Source organism: Lathyrus oleraceus, chromosome 3 (genome assembly GCF_024323335.1).
Source record: "Lathyrus oleraceus cultivar Zhongwan6 chromosome 3, CAAS_Psat_ZW6_1.0, whole genome shotgun sequence".
Lineage (NCBI taxonomy): Eukaryota > Viridiplantae > Streptophyta > Magnoliopsida > Fabales > Fabaceae > Lathyrus > Lathyrus oleraceus.
Window position 1 is genome coordinate 310,229,379 of NC_066581.1, and position 9,003 is coordinate 310,238,381.

Genomic DNA, 9,003 nt, shown 5'->3' on the forward strand with positions numbered 1-9,003 from the left:
CAACATACCAAGTCATGTCTATTCAATTTTCATTGCATTATGATATATACACTCAATGCTTAGAAAAACCGTTTGAACCCTAACAAGTTTTTCATTTCCATTAACGAAGAGAACCTTAAACTTGTTTCATATTCAACTCGTTCACAATCGTGTCATCTCTATTTCTTTACCATCATATATTTTCAACCTAGTTCTTCAGTAAACATGAAAAAGAAACCCATCGGTATCGCTTCAGGTTGTACAAGGAAATGAAATACGAAGGAAATTATGAAGGAGGAACACAAACAATACATGGAAAAAGGAATGACGAATCCCATACCATTTAGCTCTTTGACTTCTTTATCATGTTTCTGGTACGTAAAATACATCTACCATGCATGTAACAGTACTGTGGTTGAGATATGTTGTGATTATGTCGTTGTTGTTGATGTTGATGTTTAATGTCTAAACCCTAAAGGTTTATTTGTTGTTGTCGGTGTGATGTTAATGAAGGTTTTATCTTATTTGTTTTATTGAGATATATTGTGATTATGTTATTGTTGTTGATGTTTAATTATATTTTTATTGTTGTTGTTGTTGATGATGTTTAATGATGTTTTTGTTGTTTTGTTGTTTTCATTGCTGTTTTTATTGAGTAAAATGATGGTTAAATTTAGTGTTATTATTGTTAATGAGTTATTGATGGTTATGGTGTTTTTTTAGATATATTGTGATTATGTTGTTGTTGTTGTTGATGATGATGATGATGATGTTTAATTATTTGTTGATTGTTGTTGTTGTTATTATTGTGTAAAGTGATAGTAAAATTTAGTGTTGTTATTGTTATTGAGTTATTGGTGGTTATGATGTTTTGTTGAGATATGTTGTTACTATTTTGTTTTGTTGAGTTATGTTGTTGTTATTGATGTTTAATGATATGGTTATGTTGTTGTTGTTATTGAGTTATTGATGGTTATGTTGTTGCTGTCGAGATTGGTTAAATGTGTTATTGTGTTTTTTATTTTGTTGTTGTTTTAAACATAGATTGACTACTTATCTAGTGATGACACTTATACAAATGAGCGTTCTACTATAGAGGAAAATAAAAAGAAAATCTAGAGGTGCTACAATGATTACTAGATTAACAATAGTATGGAACTAGGGTTCCAAATTATCTATCGAGTTTAATTAAAAAAATTGGACTTGTTATGGTACAAATGCTTCAGTTTTTAGGAGTTACATTCTGTCCCTTGGGCATAACAAAGGGAGTATTTTGATAAATGATTAGAAATAGGTACTGTCATACCCCAAAATTTGCCCGTTGATATTACAAAACATTGTTCTGCAAGGCATTGATATCAAACGGACAAAAGCCCACTCACAACAGGCCCAATCCACAGGCGGCCCAAAACAGCTAGCTCGCTAGGCGAGCAGCTCCTTCGCCTAGCGAACATTTCATCATGCAACTCGCCCAGCGAAGCGTTGGATCCAGAAAGAGGCCCCGACCTAATTTGCTCGCTAGGCGAGCAATTCCTTCGCCTAGCGAAGCTTGCGAGAATTTGAATTTTTGGACCTCATTTTAAGCCCATTAGGTCACCATTACCACTACTATAAATACCTGCTCCTCTGCCACGAAAAAGAACAGACACAGACGGACGAAGACGGACGGAAACACGCATCCAGAGGGAGAAACACAGAAACCCTGCTGATCCAAAGAATTCAGAAGGCGGAAACCCTGAAGGCCGTTTATTCACTCCGAAGCTACCGCCGTCCAACTCAATTCGGCTCGCCAATTCAAGGTTACAACTTGATTTGCAAACAGGTTAGCCTCACTATCATCGCTTTAGCTTCTTAATTGGCATATGATTATCATTTGGTGTCCTTATTTTGCATGTGGTATCATTTTAGTATCTTAATTTGCATGTGATATCGTTTTGTATTTTCAATTGGCATATGGTACCACTTCATGTTCTTAATTTATGGATTATAATTGAATTCATAAACATCTTGAAGTCTTGCATGAGAAGTTACATGTGTTTGCCTATTGTGAAACTGAACCATATAATTGTATGTTGGATGCCATAAGCCATGCTGCAGGTTGAGGTCATAATGCTCTCAAATTTCAAACCCGTGGCCGCTCGCTAGCTCATCGCTAGGCGAGCCCGCAGCGAGCCTTCGCTGAGCCTTCGCTAGGCGAAGCAGAGGCGACCGGGCCAGGGGCTGCTTTGCTTTTTGCTGCCTATTTCATGTTTACCTAATGATGATTCTGCATTATTTGGCCTAAATTCTTGGCTGCTATATTTATCTTATGATGCAATTTCCAATTGTATTTTATGCTTTAATCCGTGTGTTCATGGTAAAGGTTAGCATACTTCCGAAGAAATAGCCGGTTAGGTACTCCGCTTTACGCATGGGAAGCCTTCATGGAGAGGGATTCTAAACTATTTCACTTTAATGTGAAGATTCATATTAAGTGCCTAATTAATTTTACTATATTAATTTTTAATGTAATGTTGATTTTAATGTATCGATTTAAGGCGGTATCATCATAATTACCTAATGGACTTAAAACATGGACTTTAAATAAATGACATCGGACCTCTCTTTATTACCCCACGATTACAATATTACGGTCATGTCCCGCGAATATGGGGATATCCTTAGCAAAGACCCTTCGGTAAAATCATCATAGCCCCTCGGATGTTGCCTTCGAAAATACCATTTTGTCCCTCGATGACCCTTCGGTGTAGCCTACGGTTAAATGATGGTAGTCCCTTCGAATGCTAAGGTATCCTCACAACTGTTGCCTTCAATGACCTATCGATGACCCTACGATGACCCTTATACATCCCAAGGATAAACTACTTGCTTCTCAATAGTAAGGACAGTTTTACCCTCATAAGGATGGGAAATGCCCAGAAAGACTTCGGACAGGTATAACCTTAATTGCTCATTCATAACAAAAAATGCTTTTCACACCCCACACCTTTCAACGTCTTCTTTTGGAAAATCACCACTTAGCATACATCCGTACTAGGATCATTGCCAAGTTATATTTTTCTAAACTACTTTCAAAAAACTAAATGAGATAACCACTTTGTATACATTCATGCAAGAATCATTACAAAGTTAAATTCTCCTTTTCAAAACATTTTTCATACATTTCTCAACCACCTTTTTCAAACAAAGAAAACATAAATGATTGAGCAATTAAGAGCCCATGGATAACCATGGATACAAAGGGTGCTAATACCTTCCCTTTGTATAAAGTACCTCCCGAACCTAAGAATTTAAAATTAAGGTCTTTCCTGTTCTTTTCCACCTTTCCTTAAGGGATAAAAGAAAAGTCGGTGGCGACTCTTGCTAACCGCGACATTGCGATTACAAATCCAATAAAGTCAGTTCACCGTATGACAGAACTGGCGACTCTGCTGGGGACATACAAAGAGAGGTCCATCTTAAAAAAATCATTTATGTTTTAATTTGTTCTTCCGTTTTAAGGGGGGCTTTGAGTGAAAGATCCTACACCCGGATCTAGTGTACCTTAGGTAAGTAGCAATAGATCATCGCGACTATCCGGCGTATACTGGAATGGTTAAAATGATAGCTACGGTTAATGCGACACTTTGGTTGTCCTGATGGTCCTCATGTTATTTGAGGAAAAATTTGGCTTCCGCGTGGTGTCATCAAAGCAGTAACCAGACCTTTAGAACCCTAATTGACTCATCCTAGCCATTAGAAAGTAGTGAGATAACTGACTTCGGTTCCGACTGAGGTTGGTTGATACTCGATGCTACACTCTTTGAGATTGGACTTTAGGGAAGCTTCGGTCAACCACTTGGTGTTGCACTGAAGTGGACCTAAAGAAAGGTCGATGATTTGAGATCCTTCTAGAACCCGATTACTATTCTAGGACAGGTTGAACCAATTAAACTTCAGTGGGGAGGGTACTTACCTATGGAACTCATGCAAGCCTTAAAACCTAGGAATAATTGTTGTGTGACATGTTTGTGCTTGCATAACATCATAACATCATAACATCATAACATCATAACATCATAACATCATAACATCATCATGCTAACCATTTCAAGGACTTAGGAATTTAGCTTTGCTATGTTAAACAGGTTATGGCTTCCAGGAAGACTATCCGGATCAATCTTGTAACGATCTTTCCTCAACTCAAGGGATTGGTGTCAGAACTCCCAGATCATGCTCAGTTCAACAAGAAACATGGTCATCTCCTCAATCTGGTTACCACTGGTTTCAAAGAAGATATGATGAGAGTCCTATTCCAGTTCTTCGATCCTAAGCATCATTGCTTCACTTTCCCAGATTATCAGTTGGTACCCACATTGGAAGAATTTTCCCAGCTGCTTGGGATACCTATTCTTGATCAAATGCCCTTCAGCGGTTTAGAAAAGATGCCAAAGTCTGAAGAAGTTGCCGCAGCTTTACACATGACGAAGTCCGACGTTGAAGCTAATTGGGTAACAAGGAGTGGAACGAAGGGTTTACTTGCCAAATTTCTGATAAGTAAGGCCCGAGAATTCCTAAAAGTTATGAATGTCCATGCCTTTGAAGATGTTCTAGCATTGCTAATCTATGGTTTGGTGTTATTCCCTAATCCAGACCAATTCATAGACATGAATGCCATTAAGATATTCCTCACTCATAACCCTGTGCCTACCTTGCTTGGAGATGTCTTGCATTCCCTTCACACTCGTACTATGAAGAAGCAAGGGACTCTCATGTGTTGCATACCTTTGTTGTCTAGGTGGTTTATTTCGCACCTTCCTCAATCAATCTTGAAGAATGATCAAAATCTGAAGTGGTCTCAAAGGATAATGGCACTTTCCCATTCAGACATCCGTTGGTGTTCTAACCTCAGAGAAAACGTTATCATCATCGACCGTTGTGGAGAATTCCCTAATGTACCCCTCATGGGGGTAAGAGGAGGTATTACTTATAATCCTGCCTTAGCCCTACGTCAGTTCGGGCATGCTCGAAGAGACGGTCCACATGAAATGATTATCCAAGGTATAGTGTTTGACTATGACAATGACTCTCAAGATCTCCGCCAAAGGTTTGTACGAGCTTGGGGCATGGTGAAAAGAAGCAATTTAGGCAAGAAAAATTCTATTCCTATGGAGTACGCGCCAGAGCTCGTGAACTTGTCATGCCATATCTTGCAGTCGGACCATTGATTGTTGAATCAGAGGTCGAAGGAGGTACTTCCCAGATCATTTCTTACCCAGATATGCCTACTGATGCTGAGGAATTGAAAAGATCCTGGACCCAGTTGAGAGAGGAGAGAGATACTTTCGAAGCTCAGTTCAATGCAGAAAGGAAGAAAGTATTAGAGCTCGCCAGTCAGCTTAATGAGGAACGAAGACTCAATGCATATCTTCGCCCAAAAAGAAGTCGCCCCTGGGAGACTTGAGATTTCATTGTATTTTACTATTATTCCTTTTGTAATGAACGTTGAAAAAAAAGTAGCAATAAACATTTCTCTCTTGTTGGTGATTTACGCAAAGTTAAATTCCAAAAGTCCTTGAAAACATTGCATGCATTGCATCACATAACATTGCATAACAGGTATTCTAAAGGACCATATTCTCACGGTCTGCCTCTTAAACAGAAAAATGGATCTCGAACAGACTGTCAAAGATCTCCAGACTCAGAATGCTCAATTCAAGGAGATGATGCTGAGTTTAGCCAAGGGGCAGGAGGAACTGAAGGCTCTTTTGGCCGAAAAGAAGAAAGACAAGAAAGCTGTGAGCTTCATTAACCCGGGCAGAAAGCGTAAAGAACAGGCCACGGGAATCAAATTTGGAATCCCGAATGGTCCAGAAGAGGGGGCGGAAGATGATTCAGAGGAGGAGAATGTTGATCTCTCTAACCCTGAGGATGATGATGAGGAGTATGAAAGTGAACAGTACTCTCCAAGAGATGATAAGTACAAACTGCTGGAAGAACGCCTGCTAGCCATGGAGGGTCAGAAGACACCTGGTCTGGATTTCGAAAGTTTGGGTCTGGTCTCCGATGTGACCATTCCCCGCAAATTCAAAATCCCCACTTTCACTAAGTACGATGGTGCATCCTGTCCTCAGATGCATTTAAGGGCTTATGTGAGAAAGATTCAGCCGCATACCACTGATAAGAAACTGTGGATCCACTTCTTCCAAGAAAGTCTGTCTGGCACTCAGTTGGAATGGTATTATCAGCTCGAGAGCTCTGACATCCGCACCTGGACTGATTTAGCAACGGCTTTCTATAAGCAGTACCAGTACAATTCTGAATTAGCACCTACTCGGCTACAGTTGCAGAACATGGCCATGGGATCTAAAGAAAGCTTCAAAGAGTATGCTCAGAAATGGAGAGATTTGGCCGGCAGGGTCAAACCCCCTATGACTGACCGAGAATTAGTAGACCTGTTCATGGGTACCCTGACTGGCCCATTCTATAGCCACTTACTGGGGAGTTCTTCATCAGGCTTCACTGAACTTATACTGACAGGTGAACGGGTGGAGAGCGGCATTCGAAGTGGAAAGTTACAGGCAGCTAATTCTACAAGCAGTAAAAAGTCCTATCATGGGAAGAATGAGTCAAATGCTGTGTACGGTCAAAAGAATCACAATAAGAAAAATGGTGACCACGCCGTTGGAGCAGTGACAATCGCAGCCCCGCCAGCTCAAAACTTCCAGCAAAGACAAGACAGACCAAGAAGGCAGTTTACCAAGCTCAATATGACTTTAGCACAAGCACTGCAAAGCATGCTGAAGGTAAATTTAATCACTCTCAGAGGTCCTCCTGCAAATGTCAACACTGCTTCGCCTCGTTATAATCCCAATGCCAGGTGTGCATATCACTCCGATAGCCCCGGGCATGATACAAACGATTGTTGGCTGTTGAAGAATAAGATTCAGGACATGATCGACGCTGGGGAAATTGAGTTCGAGCCTCCGGAGACTCCTAATGTCATCACCGCTCCTATGCCTAACCATGACAAGACTGTTAATGCTATGGATGACGATTCTCACATTTCCAATGTGACGGACTTAACATCTCCTCTCCCGATCATAAAGAGGAATTTATTGCAAGCTGGTTTATTTCCAGGTTGTACTGAAGATTGCAATCTCTGCATACTCCGGCCCGAAGACTGTTTGAAATTGAAGAATGGTATTCAACGGCTGATGGACGATCGTACAATTCTCTTTGAAAGGGTTTCTAAGACGGAAAACCCTATTGAAGAAGTATCTGTGATTGCGAGGTCCAAGATTCCAGTGAAGATTACTGCTCCCAGAATACCTGTGAAGATTATTGCTGAGCCCAGGGTAGCTCCTCTAATCATCACTGCCCCTGGCCCAGTACCATATTCTTCAAGCAAAGCCATCCCGTGGAACTATGGAGGTGATGTTTACATCCATGGCGTAAAGCAAGTTGGTGATTCTGCTAATCCTAATGACATTGTTGGGACTAGTAAAGTTACTCGAAGCGGAAGGATCTTCTCTCCAGAGATCTCACCTCCAGTTCCCGAAAACCGAGGAAAGGAACCGGTCAACCCTTCCCCGTCAGAGGCACCGATTGAAGCTACTACTGAAGACGTTGCCAAACGAGAAATGGAAGAAGTGTTGAAAATCATCCGCAAGAGTGATTTTGATGTGGTAGAACAGTTGGGGCATACCCCGTCTAAGATCTCAATGTTATCCTTGCTGTTATCTTCTGAATCTCATGCCAATGCATTGGTAAAATTCTTGAAGACCGCTCATGTACCTCAGGGAACATCTGTCGATCAGTTCGAAAATTATGTTGCTCACTTGGCCGTTGACAATGGCCTAGGCTTTTCCGATGTTGATCTGACACCAGCAGGAAAGAATCACAATAAAGCCCTGCATATCTCCATTGAGTGTAGGGGAATCACTTTGTCTCATGTGTTGATCGATAATGGCTCTTCCTTGAATGTGCTACCGAAAGTCGTGCTCGATAAACTTGACTGCAAAGGCATTGAATTGAATCCTAGTGACATTGTGGTGCGTGCTTACGATGGTGCAAAGAGTGTTGTCCACGGTGAAGTTGTTCTCCCTATCAAGATAGGACCTCAAGTCTTCAACACTACCTTTCATGTAATGAACATTCGCCCCGCCTATTCCTGCTTGCTGGGACGCCCCTGGATTCATGGGGCAGGTGCTGTAGCTTCGTCTCTCCATCAAAAGCTGAGATATCCGGTAGAGGGAAAGATTGTCACTGTGTGTGGGGAAGAAGAATACATTGTCAGTAGTGTGCATACCTTCAGATACGTTGAGATGGATGGTGAATTCTTCGAGACTCCAACTCAGTCATTTGAAGTGGTTTCTCCGCCTGATCCTGTCCTTAAGCCAACTCCCTGTGTGCCCAAGGTTATTCGTGCTCCTCCTGCTATGATTTCTCTGAAAGATGCTCAAGCTGTGGTCGAAGATGGTGGCTGTACTGGCTGGGGTCAACTGATCGACGTACCCTACAAGTCTGATAAATCCGGTCTGGGATTTAGCTCTGAAAAGACGGTCAAAGATCAAGTTAATGCTGTAGAAGATGCTGACAGTGACTGTGATCTGGATAGCTGGATCTACCCAACAATTGGCGACGGACTCAATAATTGGAAGGCTGAAGACACTATCCCGATCTCCTTTAGTCAGGAGTAATTGCTAATGTCCATTTAGTTTTGCAAATCTTTATTTTTTCAATTGAACTTCTTAAAGCATTGTGTCTATACCCGGGGCACAATAGCTAATTTGTTAAGGGTTTTGTCATTTCATAAGCATATTCATATTCAATAAATCAATGGACTTTTTCGCATTCAACTATTGCGCTCCTTATTTTTCCTGTCGTCTTTCAAACAAGCTATGCATTCTTACACACACTCACGTCATAAATCGCAGATCCGTATCCACTCTGGATCCTATTGACAATAATTCCGCTACTGTTCATTGTGACTTTGAAAATCCGATCTACCAAGCCGAAGATGGAAGTGAGGAAGATTGTGAA